The sequence below is a fragment of the Leucopleurus acutus genome, assembly GCF_964270905.1.
Source record: "Leucopleurus acutus genome assembly, chromosome: 17".
In the NCBI taxonomy this organism is placed as follows: Eukaryota; Metazoa; Chordata; class Mammalia; order Artiodactyla; family Delphinidae; genus Leucopleurus; species Leucopleurus acutus.
In genome coordinates this window covers 12,615,628-12,630,423 of record NC_139159.1, presented here as the reverse complement: position 1 = coordinate 12,630,423, position 14,796 = coordinate 12,615,628, and positions in this window count along the sequence as shown.

The following is a 14,796-nucleotide window of genomic DNA, read 5'->3' as shown; positions in this document are numbered from 1 at the left end:
CCTATGCTAACAACAGGGAATTGCCAGAAAAAGAAAACTTGTCAGTCCTAACTTCACTGGACTCAGTATTTCGGTTATGATGCCTTGGTTGCAAGTAATGACAAAAACAAACAAAAACAGTTGCTTAAACAAAGAGAATTTGTTGGTTCACCTAACTTCAGAGTCCAAACACTTATTTGGCTTAGGCATAGTTGGATTAAGCTTCCAGTAATGGTTCTCACAGCTCTGCCCTCCACATGTTGACCTAAACCTCAAGCTGGATTCCTCCACATTGGCTGTACACCACACCATCCAGTCACAGGGAAAAAGCTGCTCATGGTTTTCAAAGTAAGGTTCTTACTTCACTCTGATTGGTCTAACTTGGGTCATGAGCCCACTCCTAGGATTATATATATATAGTGACTGGCTTAGACCAATTAAGGGTAACTCCTGGAGCTGGGAGTGGGGTCAGTAACACCCAAAATTCATGACTACTACACACTAAGGCTAAATGGATACTACAGAGCAACCAACAACGTCCCCTCTGCTTAACAGTCCAGCCCACGCAAAAATAGCCCCACAAAAGAGTATTTGCATTCTATTGTAAATGCAGTTACTTTATTAAAAGCAAGAACCTTTATAAATATTTTTAAAGTATATCTTTAAGTTTTAATGTATTGTCATGATCACTTTTGATATAAGTGCTCTAATTCATAATACTGAGATTTTAGGAAATCAAGGGTCAATTTGCAGCCATCATTCAGAAACTAACTCATGAATTGGCATTGCTTTTTCCTGCAAAGTGTTATCTTACAGCCTTGAGCTATTCAGGAGCTGAAAAGGCCATTTTCTAAGTGAAGTCTGGTTTTTGTTCAGCTTCAAATTTTTTCAGAGATAATTTCTCAAGCTCTATGGTGATAATATACAGGAAATGTCAATCATCATCAAAAACTTAATCCCAATGTCCAAGTAATAAAACTGGAGCCAGAAGCACAGGCTGGAGCAGAGATAGAGAAGTCAGTGGATATGGGTTGAGGATTGGGACCAGATAAAGGTACAGCGAGATCCCAGAATCAAGGATGTTCCAGCTTTTCCAGATTGTTTTAATATCTCAAGGTCCCAGTTCCAAACAAATCAACAACATTAACTTTGCTATATATTGTTGAGAATTTATGCATTTAGTATCATTTTTAGGTTATACTGTCCAGTTATATAAGTATGTCATTCACACATTTTATTTATTGATTAACAATAAGACACCACACAAGTTGTTATTTTGAAATCAGTAGTACTGCCAAGAACAAAGAGCCAACAGGGGCAGAGAAACCATTTGTGCTCCATTGTTTCTGAATTTGGAAAATTGGCTCTGAGACCAAACATCACGTGCTCCATTTGAGGGATCAAGTCTGAAGATTGTTGTCACAAATTAGTATGACTACCTGGTATTCAGGATTTTGAAAAATCACTGCATTGCATAATAGAATAATAAACTGCCCTATAGTGCAGCCACTTGAAAATAAACACAGAAGATTGCAGGAACATAAGTAACTTTACAACGAATCAGAGGAACTGTTTGGGAGTTGGAATGCTACATACTGCAGAGGTTCAGAGTTTCCAAAAACTGTTCTATGAGTGATGAGGTACAGATGCGTAAGTCATGCATGCAGAGAAGAGTTCTTTTATATTGCTAAGTCTGCATTGTATCCACATGTAGCTGACTGAAATGAACTGAACACAGACTGTTGAGTTTCCAAGGTTTCTTTCTAAATTTCTGGATTGTTTTAACTATAAACTCCAAAGATACATACATGGGTGAGCAATTTTTTTTTGTTTTTTGAAGATATAAAAATATACTACATGGAATGATGGCTCTGGTTTTGCTCATCCATATGATATAAAATAAAAGTTGATTATGTTCAAATTACGACGGGGTAATTATTTCATTCACTGTTTAATAATTGATGTGTCTATGTCACTGCATTTGAAAATTAAAAATCTAGTTTTGTGTTCTCTCATTCTGGTCAATTTTCAATACAGCAAATATCTTTAGCAGCAAATAAATTTACCTTCTTAGGGCCAAGTGCTAGTTTAAGGACTTCAAGTAATTTGTTCTGAGGTAATCAGTCTGTAAGTTTCTAAAAATTTCTAAACCTTTTATCCAAATATTACTGGAAGAAATACCATTTATCTTTATAAGTAAAAAGTTGTGATCTACTTATTTTAGAAAATTAGTTACACAAAACTCAGGTCAACTGTAACCAGACTGGCATATTTAAACTTTTGATCTCAGAAATCAGAATATTACAAAAATAAAATAAGGAACTCTGTCATTTCAGGTCAAATTTGGGAGGAAACAGCTAAAATCATAGCTTGATAACTAACACCAATGATTAATTGCTTTTTCAAATGTGGATTATCTTGGTGCCAAAAATTATGGAACAATTGCGTAACAAATTGGAGAGTCCCTGATGTCAGTACTCATATTTTCTTTGGATTATACTAGGCAATTATGCTAAACTTTCTAATGACTGAGTAAAATGGTATTGTGCCTTGGGGCACATTTTGATGAACTACAGTTGTACTTTTCATAACCTAAGAGGCATATGCATAAAGAAATATATTGTCAAGAACAGAGCTTTGTGACTTTTATGTTAGGTTATAGAGGGTTATAAATATCTATCATATAACTATGAATTTGCTTACCATTACAAAGCATAACAAACTACTTACCTTCCTGAAAATTTAGTTTCTACAAGCTCATCTGCAAATAAATGTTTTATTTAAATGATTCATTTTTGTTCCTAGAATTTTCGACTTTATACTCCATGCTCGATTTATTATTTGAATAAACTTCAATTTACTCTTTGCATGATTGACAACACTAAATAAGTCCTTTAAAACATGTATGTATTTAGCTTTAATCTTTTACTTCAACTCATATGTAATCCTTCTATCATTTCTTGCATGTGTTTCTAATATAATTGAGGCTATTAAGATTCTGGGCTTAAATAAAGTAACAAAAATTAGACTAAATAAAAAACTAATTTATGATCTTACGTATGAGGGCATACCGTGTTGAATAATTACAGTCATCTGAAAAGTTCTATACCTTCAGAGAAGTTAACTTGATATGCCACTGATGTGAGAATTATACACAAATACCACTTTCTAGGGGAGATTATTTTTAAACTTTCTAACTGGTCTTAATATTCAAGGTAAAACACTACATTACTTAAAACTAAGGAACTGTGGCCTGTTGCAATGGTAATTTATTTAGGCAGACATCAACACCATGGACTTCTAGTTATCCCAAGATCTAAAAATAGTTTATTAACAAGTGCTTTACCCTACTGTGGAAAACAGTATGGAGATTTCTCAAAAAGCTAAAAACAGAACTACCAGGACTTCCCCGGTGGTCCAGTGGTAAGGAGTCTGCCTTCCAATACAGGGGACACGGGTGCAATCCCTGGTCGGGGAACTAGGATCCCACATGCCACGGGGCAACTAAGCCCGCACACCACAACTTCTGAGCTTGCACGCCTCAACGAGAGAGCCCACATGCTGCAAACTACAGGGCCCACATGCCCTGGAGCCCTCACGCCACAACTACAGAGAGGAAACCCACATGCCACAACAAAGAGCCCACATGCCTCAACAAAGATCTTGCGTGCCACAACTAAGACCCAACACAGCCAAAAAAAATAAAGAAAATAAAAATAACTGAAATTATTTTTAAAAAAAAACAGGGCTTCCCTGGTGGTACACTGGTTAAGAATGTGCCTGCCAATGCAGGGGACGCAGGTTTGAGCCCTGGTCTGGGAAGATCCCACATGCAGTGGAGCAGATAAGCCTGTGCGCCACAACTACTGAGCCTGCTAGAGCCCACGAGCCACAACTACTGAGCCCATGCTCCGCAACAAAAGAAGCCACCACAATGAGAAGCCCGCACACTGCAACAAAGAGTAGCCCCCGCTCGCCACAACTAGAGAAAGCCCACGCACAGCAACGAAGACCCAACGCAGCCAAAAATAAATAAATAAATATTTAAAAAATAAAAAATAAACAGAACTACTATATAACCCAGCAATTCCACTCCTGTGTACATATCTGAAAAAAACAAAAACACTAATTGCACCCCAATGTTCATAGTGGCATTATTTACAATTGCCAATATGTAATTGGCAATACAATATGGAAGTGACCTATCTATCAATCAACAGGTGAATGGATAAAGAAGATGTGGTGTTTGTATGTGTACATTTAGATATATACATACATACACACACAATGGAATACAACTCAGCCATTAAAACCAATGAAACTTTGTCATTTGCAACAACATGGATGGACTTGGAGGGTGTTATGCTAAGAGAAATAAGTCAGATAGAGAAATACTGTGTGATATCACTTGTATGTGAAATCTAAAAAATACAACAGACTAGCGAATAAAACAAAAAGCAGACTCACAGATATAGAGAACAAACTAGTGGTTACCAGTGGGGAGAGGGAAGGGGGAAGGGGTAATGAAGGATAGGGGATTAAGAGGTACAAACTATTATGTATAAAATAAGCTACATGATATACAACACAGGGAATATAGCTAATATTTTATAATAACTATAAATGGAATATAACCTTTAAAATTTGTTATATTGTATACCTGTAACTTATATAATACTGTACATCAACTGTAACTCAATTTAAAAAGTGTTTTACCTATTTCAGTAAAGAGCAAAACTGAAACAAAAGCTCTATTAAATTAGAGATTTGGGAGCACAAGTAGAAATTTTATTTTCTAATGTAATATTTTCTGGTGGCTCCTGCTACCAGATTTCTAAGAACACCTTTGATGATACTATATTCATCACATTAATATCACACTAGAAGAACATTACATTAAAAAAAAAGAAGAACAGGGCTTCCCTGGTGGCGCAGTGGTTGAGAGTCCGCCTGCCGATTCAGGGGACACGGGTTCGTGTCCCGGTCCAGGAAGATCCCACATGCTGTGGAGTGGCTAGGCCCGTGAGCCATGGCCGCTGAGCCTGCGCGTCCGGAGCCTGTGCTCCGCAACGGGAGAGGCCACAACAGTGAGAGGCCCGCGAACCGCAAAAAAAAAAAAGAACATTACATTTCAACCAAGACTTTGAATTTCAACTTATAATAATAAGTGGCCACTGTTCTTTCCTTCAAACTCTAAATGTAATATAATTTTTCTCACTAACAAAAGAAAAATTTGCCTTCTGCCTTATGACCTAAATGCTGCTATAAACCAAAATCCAAATTTATCACTGTGGCCTAAAGGCTGATCTATTTCCTGCTTTCCTCTCATTCTGTTCTCCCCCTCCACACTGCTCCAGCCACAGTGTCCTGGGGTCCTTATGCTCATCCAGCTCTTTCCCAACTCCGAGCCCTCACACTGGCTGCTTCCCGGGCCTGGAACACTTCCTCACAGGCTCTCAAAGGCCTGGCTCTTTAAGCTGTTCATTCTTCAAGTCTCAGCTCAAATTCTGCTTTCAGAGAGGCCTAGCCTGTCTCTCTCATCTAAAGAAAACACCTCTCTCCTTCCCTCCTTCTTCCTTACTTCTATACCCCAGTTATACAGTCATTTTATCCTATTCATTTCCTTCACAGAATGTACCACAACCTGAAATCATCTTGACCATTGAATTGTTTACTTTTTCACTATCTGTCTCCCCTTCCTGGATGGTAAGTGCCACAGGGATGGGGACTTGATCAGAATACCTTCGGCATCCTTAGCACCTTGAACAATGGCACATGGTAGGCAGTTGGTAAATATCTGTTCAATGAAGAAATAAATGCAATGGACATTTCAATTTGCTTTTAAGAAACATTAACAATATGTGTTTTTAGGATAACAAAATTAAATGTTTATCCCTTTTTATGGGAAGCTGACTTGTTTCACCATAAGATTACGATAAAATGAAAATCTTTTCACAAACTTCTTAACAGATTTAAAACAAGAGTGAAAAGTTTTTTTTAAATTTTTCAATCAAGGATCACAACCGCAGAAATATGCAAATGGCTATACACAGTAGTAAAAAAAAACACCAGCCATTTTCAAAAACAAGCATGAAAGAATGGAACTCTTTTCAAACAAGCTAACCAAAAAACAGACAGGAGCCAAAAAAATAAAGCAGTTAAATACAAATATACAAGATGTTTTCACTGATTTTAACAAATTGTTTTGCAAAATATAAGACTATAGTGTATTACATAGCTGAGTTTCACTCTTAGCTTCAATCCATCACCAACTAATTAAACTTTTGCTGAACTTATTATTGGCCTGATAAACTTAAGCAGTGTCTTGGATCTCTATTAGAAGACAGAGGTTCCCCACCCTTGTTTCGAAAGACAATTTTTTTTAAAATCCCTAAAACATAAGTAATGATCCGTTCCTGAAACCTAATCTAAACTTTTTCCAAAATTATAAGTCCCTTTCTTGCAAATGCTTCCTCAAAGACTCAAACTAAAGTGTTAGGCTCTACTGACGATAGATTTTTCAGAAATCTTCATTCCTGAATAATCAATTAGAATATCTGTGGCAATGTTTACAAAAATACTTTTCAGAAAACAATTTTACTCTAAAATATATTTAGACATAAATGTTACTTTCAGGTAATGAAACTGATTTTCAGCCTAGATCCTTTAATTTACAGTCACATCTAATAGAACTTTAAAAATACAACTTGAGAAAATTTTGTGTACTAAAATAGAACTTTTAAAAAATTAATAGAACTTGTCCAAGTCCTTTCATGGCCATTCTTAGGTACTGATGGGAGCATGGAGAGACTGCTGGATTTGACAGTCGCTTCTGAGATTAAGTGGACTTGATGTGACCCAACGTGGGGGCACTAGTATATGAGAGAGTACTCAGGCTCTACTCTGAGTAGCAGGGCAGAACTGTGGGCAAGACAGGAACTAGAGGAGGCAGATCACATTTGTGCAGGATAGAAACGAGTTCAGTTCTTGACAGGTGCAGGGTTTTTTCCCTCTAGGACATTCATATTCAAGTGGAATGAATGTCCAGCAGCTGGTTGCATGCATAGGTCTGGAACTCATGAGAAATACCTTGGATTGTTTTATACAAAACCTGTATAATCATCATTTACATTTATAGAATACATTATATAATAAATGACATAAATTGTTTAAGTAATCATTTAATTACTAAGTTAAGTTTTAAAGAAATTATTTATTATTGGTGCCCATATTGTGTACATCAAGCCATTAAAAACCCATGAAGCTCTCAATTTAACGATCATGACTAGGTTACAGAAATCAAGAGTAATCAAGCCTTGGATGGAAACTGCCTCATTCCTGAACAAAAGGCTTCCTTTGTAGACTCTACAACTTAGAGCTTTTATAAATGGATACTTATTTTAAAATCTTTTGTTCCAGCTAAGCTACAACCTCCTATCATCACCTTCATTTCTCTCCTCTGAGCTTCCCCTCAGAAGGTCCTATGAAAATGGGAATCATGTCCCAAATTTCTAAGTAAAATTTCCCTCCTTAAAAAGGTTTTCCATTGTCCCCTGTATTAGTTAGTTATTATTGCATAAAAAATTACCCCAAAACTTAGTGGCTTCAAGTAACACACATTTATTATTTCACAGATTTTATGGGTCAGGAATTTGAGTTCTCTGCTTTAGGGTCCCTCATGAGGCTGTAATAAAGGTGTGGAATAGGTCTCATCTGAAAGCTCAACTGGGGAAGGACTGACTTCCAAGCTTAAACAGTAGTTGTTGACATTTAGTTTCTCATTGGACTGAGAGTCTCAGTTCCTTACTAGCTGTTGGCTAGAGACCATCCTCAGTTCCTTGCCACATGGAGCTCTACTAAGTGACAGCTTGCTCTATCAAAGAGTGCACGCCAAAAAATGCAATAGAGAGTTTGCTAGCAAGACAGAATCTTTTGTAATCAAATCGCAGAAATGGTATCTCATCAACTTTGCCTTATTCTATTGCTTACAACAAGTCACTAAATCTATTCCACACTGAAGGGGAGGGGTTCACACAAGGGCATGAATCCCAAGAGGTGAAATCATTGACACCATGTTGGAAGTCTGCCTACCATACTTACTAATATTTACCAGTCTACAAGGTCAAAACAAAAAGAGGAGCTAACTCCAATAAATGATCATATTTCTGTATGGAGTTATGTGATGATATACATATCTGGGCCCTTTAATTTGTTGGTTTTTCAATGAAAGGAATAATTAAAGTGTTTTCTGTGTAGTATGTACTCTAGAAGGTCAGGAAACATACTAATTGACAAAGATACACAGAACAATATTCTAAATAAAAAATGTGTTTCTGTCTAAAGTTACTTGGAAACTACTGGAGGCTTCAGAAAATGTGCTCTTTAGCATATTCTTCCAACGAGTGTCTTTTAAAATTATTCTCAAGGCCTCACATTTTTTTTTAACAAATACAAATTTCTCAACATCTGTCAAAGTGTAAATCTTAAAGAGTATTATATGCTGAACTTACAGATGTGGCACTGAAGACAAGTATTTCTTGCAGTTTGCCAGATTTCTGCCATATTAGAAAATACACAGATGACTGTTTAACACTGTGTGTCACTAGACAGGAATTATATTTCACATCTTAATGAGAAAATACTGTCTCAAACTTGTTGCATTAAAAAATTAATTAGCAATTCAACCGTTTTAAAGTATTTTAAAAACTAGCTGTCACAAAGAGATTTTCAATTCTACAAACAGCAGAATCCGAAATGAACTTTCAGAATACAATGTTATCATTCTTAAAAACCTGATTACTAAAAAAGAAGGAAAAATAGGGCTCCCTGGTGGCGCAGTGGTTGAGAGTCCGCCTGCCAATGCAGGGGACACGGGTTCATGCCCTGGTCCGGGAAGATCCCACATGCCGCGGAGTGGCTGGGCCCGTGAGCCATGGCCGCTGAGCCTGCACATCCGGAGCCTGTGCTCCGCAACGGGAGGGGCCACAGCAGTGAGAGGCCCACGTACCACAAAAAAAAAAAAAAAAGAAGGAAAAATAAACAGTCATAATCCCGCCACTATTAAATATTTTGGGATATAGATACAGGTATAGATCTACAGCTCTACATCTAAACCTATACATGTATAGACATAGACATATATCCTTTCAGACATTTAAATATGTATATAATTTTACCACAAATGAGATCATACTCCTCTTTACAATGACATATGAAACTGTTATAAAACAAAGATTAACAGAGCAACTGGTTTTCAATGAGGCATTGCTAAACATGTTTCCAGTAAAGTAATGTTAGCAGCAAGTTAAATGACAGCTACACAGAGCAATAGGATGGCCCTGCATATAGTGCTGGATCTATTGTTCCCAAATGAATGACCTTTAAAATAGATAAGACGGGCACCTGATTTGTGCTGTAGTGTTTTAACCATATTGTTTTGATCATTCTTTTACTTTGTCATATCCTTCTGTAGCTGTTTATTCTGTTAGGTACTCTTCTTAAATTCTTTCATTCCCTAGTACCTGAATCTAATTTACTGGTTTCTAAATCACTGAATTATTATTTGTTCTTCTCAGAACAAATCTCACCTCTGATAAATCTTTCTCTGATATCTTAACTAGCTTTGCTTCCCTCTTCCATCCAAACTAGTTGGCATAGTTATTAACTTACTATTTCTCTTTTCCCCACTTTCTTCCTCACCACCATTTATGACCCTATGGTTTCAATGATTAGTTCTATTCTGGAAACTATTAAACCTATCTCACCTCAAGTTTAACATGTGTAAATGGAAATTCATTCACTTCCCCCCAAATTACTTGCCTCCCTCTCCAATTTCTCCAGTATTGTTCCTTTATTCTACTTAACACCCAGGAATTATCTTCAACTTCTCCCTCCCTTTATCCTATCCAATCTCTCTTTATTAAATCATGCTTCAAGATGCCTCCTAAATTTGTTCATCCCTTGTCATTTTCTTTGCCTTCACCCTAATACAGGCCAACACTGCTTCACAACTAGACATTAGCAACAGTGTCCTGAATGGGGTTAGGATATCTGTCCCCATGCCCCTGTCCCTCTTTCTAGGCTACTCTTACTGCAACAATCAGTGAGATATAAGGAAGGGGGACCTGTGCTTGAAATTAGGGGCTCAAGGGTAAATTCTCTCTCTGCTACCTCAGGTGTCACCTTCAGCATATTTCTTTTCTCTTTCTAGGCCTGAGAATTTCCTTATCTGCAAAATGGCACATTGGACTGTCCACGTGGGCTCTAAGCCTCTTTGTAATTCTAAAAATCTCCTACTCTGACACTTCTTTGTTCAAGGAACAGCTATGATTTTCCAGAGTGCCCCCACCCTAAAGATCAGAGCTATTACGGTTTTCCGGTTTGTACTGTCCCTTAATTCAGATTGCTCACTTTACCGTACCCCTAATGACAAGCCTTTCCACTTGTTCTACTGTTGTTCTCCTTCATTTGTAAACTATATATTTTCTAAATGTTTGGGAGTGACTGCTAATGTACAAAGCACTTTGCCAGGTCCTGGGAATAGCAAGGTAAAAGACATAATCCTTACCCTCAAAGAATTTACCATCTTATTGGAGATATGGGTAACAAACAGACAGTAGTGTGTTAAGTGCTATGCTAAAGAAGTTACCATATCCCAGTTGTTTGGGGGGCAGAAAAAAGCATCACTTAACATGACCTAGGAAGGCTTCAGAAAAAATGCACCAATTCCAAGCTGAGTCCTTGAATCTTAAAAGGGAAAACAAATATTAAGGAGGAAAGGTGTGTCCTATTGCTACCCTGAGCAGCAGGAGAGAGAGGGTAAAATTTTTTTAGTACTGGGCCAAGTGCCAGATTGTAAATACTGAAGAGGGAAAGAGGCAAGCAGTGAGGCTGGTCATTATAACCGGACTGGAATGCCACCCTAAGGAGTTTGGATTTTATCAGAGGAAAGGTGAAGTATGTCTGAATTTGATTCAGACAATTCGTTTCCTGCCCTATTATTGGGAAAACGTGGTAACTGGGCACTAAAACATTCAAAGCTGATGGCAAGGATAATCCAGTAGGGGGAAATGGTGACCTGCCAAAAATTGTTCTGGCTACTGGTTGGTCTACGAAAACGCTAATGTGACCGATGCCTTACGGCCTCATCCCCCTAACCAACCTCCACTCGTACCCTGCCTAGGGGCTCCCATCAACCCCCGGCCGCCAAGACACAGAGCGCTGGGCCCGGGCTAGGACACAGAGGAGAGCGCTTCCGGAGACCTCGCGAGATTTCCTGTGAGCCGCGGCCGACCAGACGCGTCTGTCTGGTCGCCCAGCAACCGCACCTGCTGCCGAGGAGGCCGGGCACCCGCGAAATTTACCAAACCTGAGTTACTGACCCGGCTCATCCCGCGAACGGTGAGATGCCCTCAAGGGAGAAGTGTGGGAACCGAGGAAACCCTACAGCCATGTTTCTCAAACTTACCTGCCAGTAAGATCTCCTGGCATCAAGAATTTCCAGAAAAAGTCTGAAAGTCTGTATTTTAAACAAAGGGCTAGAATCAGGCAAGGTTGGGAAACAGCTCTAGGGGAGGGAGACACGGGTGGAGTGGTAGCCAAGAAGCTGAGGAAGCGGGATTTGTGGGTTTGAAAAGAGGAAAGCCTCACAGCCGGCGATTTAGAGCATCTGTAAGCCACTGGGTTTGGGGCTACCTAAGGGAAATATACAAACTGAATTCGGAAAGGTCCCCCGCATCTAGCCAGTAGGAGCCCCAAATGATGAAAGCCAAGGGGTCTACTAAAATGGATTTCCAAAGCACTTGTATAGCAGCTCTAAGCTGTCCCCACTAGCGATCTGGAGAGCTAGAGACATCCTAGCAAATGGAGCCCTGAGAGTACAGAGATACGTAGTAGGCAAAAATTATGGAAAAGCAGTTTCCCAAACTTTAGAAAATAATGAACCACTTTTAAAAGAAAATCAAGGACATCTCACAAGTGTTGACATAATTATTTCAGTTTAAACTCCTGAAGCTTATAATATCTCTGAAACAAACTATAGTACCAATAAAGTTTAATATTCTATTAACAACATGAATGGTGGTGTTTTGATGAAACCAACTCCTTTCTTGTGGATTTGATTGCTATAATGCACATTCTTTTGAGTTAACAGTCTCTATCATTGTGTGTTATGGGTTCAATTCTCTCCCTTTCCACATTCAAACCCCTGGAAAGTTTGCCTATAGCTTGTTGATGAGGTCCATTGGCCTTCCCCTAGTTTAATAAATACTTCACTTATATATTACATTAGCCTCTTTCCTTTTCTAGTTGTCTGAGAGAAATTTACTTCTATACAGACACCAATTTGTGCACTGGAACCTAGAGACAAAGTCCATTTATAGCATGGTCATTCATGAGGATTCAGATGATCTAAAATTTCTGTTTTAGCCCAGGTTAGAAAACAGAGCCTGAAGGAAAAACTCATGTGATAACACTTTTTGGGAGGCTGTAATCTCAGGGAAGGAAGAGAGAGGGAAAAAAGGAATGAGACAGAGATGGAAGGAGAGCAAATATAAGAGAATGTGTAAGGCAGAAGTCTGCAGCATGTTTTCAGAGGGACCTTTTGAAATGGCTGTGTCTCTTAAAAGTCTATGGGGGAAAGAAGGGAGAATAAATCATTCATGGTTCCTGTCTCCCATTAGTAAAAGTTACTCCCAAAGGGCATTGCTTCCTTCATAGTATAGGCTTGCTCCTGCATGGCCACCTGCACAGCAATCTCCTGCCTCAGCTGTAAGGGAGAAACCCTGGGATGTATAACCTTTTTACGATGTGCATTTTTACCACAGTTATCGTGTAAAAAATATATTTGAAATTTCTAGAAAAGTATCTAAAATTTTAAAATATGGGCCAAAGAAATATTTTTAAAATACTTTAAATATTTAAATAATTTTAAAATATTGCATTTCGACACATTAGCTACAGAGAATGTAATTCCTAAAAGAATGACATTTGCAATATAAACAAAAATATATGATCCCTAAAAATGACTCTAAAAAAAACCATTATGCATGGCCTTAATTAGGAGAAAATTATAAAACTACTGAAAGTCATTAAAGAAGCACTCCAAAAAAGGAGAGACATACCATAGTGATGGAAATGATAACTCAGTATTAGAGAGATGTTAGTGCTTCACAAATTATTTATAAATTCAATGCAATTCCTAACAAAATTCTGACAGGATTTTTCATGGAACATGACAAGTTGATTTTAAAATGTATATGGAAGAGTCAGGGAGGAGAGGATTCTGGGAATATGCCAGAATAGGGAGCATCTGTCTCCCCACCTAAACAACAGCTGCACTGGCAGAACCTGTCTGCTGTTAACTATTTTAGAATGCTGGAGTCTGCTGAATGCTTACAACTTCCAGGGGAAGGCTTAGGCAATAGACTGCATAAGCTGTGGTTCATGTTGGTCAGTTTCAGATCTTACCTCTGCAATAGCTGCCCATCCCCCACACCCAACCTTGTGGCAGGAAGCTGTGCAGGGACTTCTGGAGCATCTTGCACACAGCTTACAGGAGCCAAGTGGGCAAAAAGCACTATCCACCAAATATTGAGGATCTGCCCGCTTATCATTCATTGCTGCTTCTGATCACAGAGATGCAGACAAAGAGGCTGTACCTCTCCCCACTGTTGCAAGCCCCACTCCCTCTGGCTGAAGTGACTTCCAGAAGGATGTAAAGGGTTACTGCCCATTATTTCCCCCCTCTTCCTTTACTTTTCTCTTTTTCCCCTTTTGGAAACCAGACATTAAACACTAGGGCATTCAAAAGCAGCTCCACATAAAGGGAAAAACAGAAAGTGACCTGTACATGCCAAAAGAAAGGTTCAGACTTCGAAAAGACCTGAGAAGACCTTAAGTTTATACCTCAGGCTGATCCCCAGCACAGAGATAGCCTGTAACAATTAAAAAAAACAAAAAAACAATAACCAAAAACAGCAAATTCTGGGGAAGGAGGAGAATCTGATTTTCAGAGCTACCACATTATTAAATTAAAATGTCCAGTTTTCCACAACAACAACAACAACAAAAACCAAGGCATACAAAGAAATGGGAAAGTATGGTCTATTCAAAAATACATAATCAGGGACTTCCCTGGTGGTCCAGTGGGTAAGACTCCATGTTCCCAACGTGGGGAGCCCGGGTTCAGAACCTGGTGGGGGAACTAGATCCCATATGCATGCTGCAACTAAGCGTTCATATGTTGCAACTAAAGGATCCCACATGCCACAACAAAGATCCCGCATGCCACAACTAAGACCCAGCGCAGCCTAAGTATTTTTTTAAAGTTTATTAAAAAAAAAAAAAAACTACATAATCAGAAATTGTCCCTGAAAAAGACCCAGTGGCAGATATACTAGACAAAGACTTTAAAACAACTGTCTAAAAGATGCTCAAAAATCTAAAGCAGTAGAGAAAGTCAAGAAAATAATGTATGAACAAAATGGAAATATCAATAAACATATAAATACTAAAGAGAAATTCTGGAGCTGAAAAGTATTGAAGAAAAATGAACAGAGCCTAAGGAACCTGTGAGACAGCATCAAGCAGACCAACATATGCACTGTGGGAGTCCCAGAAAGGAGGGAGGGAGGAGGGGAGGAGGGAGAGAGAGAGAGAGAGAGGGAGGAGAGAATATTTGAAGAAATAATGGCCGAAACTTCCCTAACTTGATGAAAAACATAACTCTAAACATGCAAGAAGCTCAATGAACTCCAAGTAAAATGTACTCAAAGAGACCCACACTGAGACACATTACAATCAAATTTTCAAAAGACA